Here is a 2703-nt window from a genome sequence, read left to right as displayed (position 1 = left end):
TTTCCACACACAAAAAGTTTGTATTTGTTGGATTGTTGGTACTATGGTGAATTTATTTTCTAATAATACTGTTTTATAAGCATAACAACAATAGGACCATTTAAAAAAAAATCTTTAAGAAATTTTTAATAGTGTAGTTGCACGTTGCAGCTTCTGCATTTTAGAAATCATACTACCTAGGGACTTGCCCTCAGGCGAGGCCCTTTGAGGGACTTGGTGTTACTGGCTGAAGCAAGACACTATTTTATAAGGATTAAATTCACAGGCTCAGTAATGACAGATCCAGGTTAAATTTCATGTCAATGGCTGAACGGCTCAGCGAGCTTAGGCCAATTACTTAACCTCTCAGAGCCTCACTTTCCTCATAGGTAAGTCGGAGACCATCACTGCTTCCTATGTTTCCTTTTTAACAAGTAGAAAACAAGATAATACATGTGATGCTTCCTTGACACCCCACCAAGACTATCAGTTATAATTAAATATTTAATAGAGTAATTAGTTGTCTAATGTCGGCCTCTCTAGACATCCTCTGATGTCTTAGGCGAGAGGCTCCATCAAAGCATGGAGCATTGCGTTGCAATGCCAGCATCCAGCATAATGCTTTGCACATAGTAGGCACTCAGTAAATATTTGAATGAATGCATGAGTGGTCAGTGGCAGTTTCGGCTACAGAAAGGTTACAGAATTTGGCTTTGACCCAGGGAAAAGGCGCAAGCAGCGAGGTGCTGGCTTTAGCTGTCGTAGCAGGGCTATGTGCTCTGTATGCAGATGCCCCGCCGAGGGGCAAGCGGGGACTGAAGCCTAAGCCGTGGACCCGGCAGGGGGCACAGAGTGTCCACCTGAAAGTAGAGACGACTTTGGATAATTCCCACCAAGGCACCACTGTTTAGGGGAACGGTGGCCTAAACTTCAGAAACTTCAAATCCTGGAAGAATATGTTAAGGGCTTAAGGTGGGATGTGGGACGTGACCAGGTAGAAAGAACTCCAATTTAACAGCAGTTACTTACTTGTCCAAGCAAGCAACCTGACCCATTCGCCACTCCCCAAACCCCCCAAAGCTACTCTGTCTGGTATCTCGGCTGAATCTTTAGGTGGGGCTGAGGGCAAGATTCTGTTTTTCCACTGGAGGACATGAGTCAGTGAACGGTGAGGTTCCACTTAATCACCACCCAAAAGCAAGGTCTTTAAAATCAGGAGCTAGAAAAGCAAGGAAGTGATTAATACAGGAGTCAGGACAGTGCTTATTGCTAGGGCAGGGTAGGACAGGGTGGGGGCGGAGGTGAGGGACCTTACCGGGGAGGGGGTCTGGAGAGGTCTTTTGAGATCTGACAATGTTCTAGTCCTTGATTTGGTGGCGGTTCCTTTGTAATTATACACATTTTATGCACTTATCTAAAAGTGCATTATATTTCACAATTTTAAACAGCGGAAAAAAATACAAACTATAAAAGGGTTTTAAGCAGGGAAAAAAAAAATGACCAGATTAGTGGTATTAAAAGATCACTTGGGTGTTGAACGAAACTTTGATTATAGGTGAAGCAAAGCTAGCAGCAGAGAAAACAGGAGGTAAAGTGGCTGTATAATTTGGTGAGAGATTATAATGACTGAGCTAAGAAGAGATAAAATATTAAGGATAGAGTCTACATTATTTTAAAAATCACAACTGAAATGAAACAGAGGCTGGCACTGCCCCTCATCTCCCTTTTCCCTCTAAGTGTTGGGTGAATTTGGCCCAGGTATTACAGGCCAGAGGCGGGCACACGTCTAAACAGACACAGGCCATGATTCCCTTCCTACCTCCCTTCCTGGTAACTCTACTCAGCGGGACTCAGACTGCCTGGCCAGTGGCAATTAGAGCATGACACCACGATATTATCCAAGTTGAGCTGACACAGGGTTTTCCGTTATCATATGTAACCACTCAATCGTAATATCTAATCACTCCAGACTTTTCAGAGTGTTTTCACATCTACTATCTGGAGCCAGGATGTTAACTCCACAAGGACAAAGGTTTTTGTTTTGTTCACTTCTGTATCCTCAGCGCCTAGAACAGAACTTGGTGCATAGTAGGTTCTCAATAAATATTACTGAATGAATGACCACAATTGATTATTATTGATATTTAATCATCACGACAACCCTGTGAGATATGGATTATTTCCCGCTTTTGAGAAGTTAGAAAACAGACTTGGGGAGATTAAGGAACATGTTGAAGAGTTGATAATTTGGTTGATGACAGAATCATGATTTAACTTCAGGTTTTATACTCTTCAGTTTCCTTATCTTTCCCACTCCTTCACAGCGGAAGAGCTAAAGTCTGTAGTTCTTACGACTCTGAAACGGCAGCTGGAAGTATTGCAGAATACATTATGGGTACTATCAGATACCCAATGCCATCTGATATGCTGGGTTATAGGATGAATGAGGCCTACTCAGCTGCCACAGCATCAATAACAATAACCACAGTTCCCTCAGAGGAGATACAGAGTTCCTCTGGGAAGTCTAATCGCATTGACCCTAGGCTACCTTGAGTTTTGAGTTTATGTTTCTCTCCATGTCTCTCACTTGTCTCTACTCCCCATCCTAGCCGTTCTACCCCTCCAAGCAAAAGAAAGTTAAGGAAGCCCTGGTATCGCAAAAACATATGGTCCGACCTTTTATTCTCAGAACTAAAAGAAAAGAAAAACTAAAGAAATGTGGCC

The 2703-nt window shown here is 42.7% G+C and overlaps 1 protein-coding gene across 1 annotated transcript in view; it reads right to left on the bottom strand.

Moving 5' to 3' along the window:
- Positions 1 to 2703, bottom strand: part of PTPN22 (protein tyrosine phosphatase, non-receptor type 22) — a 54010-nt gene that overhangs the window by 43883 nt on the left and 7424 nt on the right. The gene's annotated exons all lie outside the window — the stretch shown is intronic.

The sequence above is a fragment of the Pteropus vampyrus genome, unplaced genomic scaffold (genome assembly GCF_000151845.1).
Source record: "Pteropus vampyrus isolate Shadow unplaced genomic scaffold, Pvam_2.0 Scaffold6, whole genome shotgun sequence".
NCBI lineage: Eukaryota > Metazoa > Chordata > Mammalia > Chiroptera > Pteropodidae > Pteropus > Pteropus vampyrus.
Note: the sequence above shows the minus strand (reverse complement) of the source record. Positions and strands in the feature narration are given on the sequence as shown.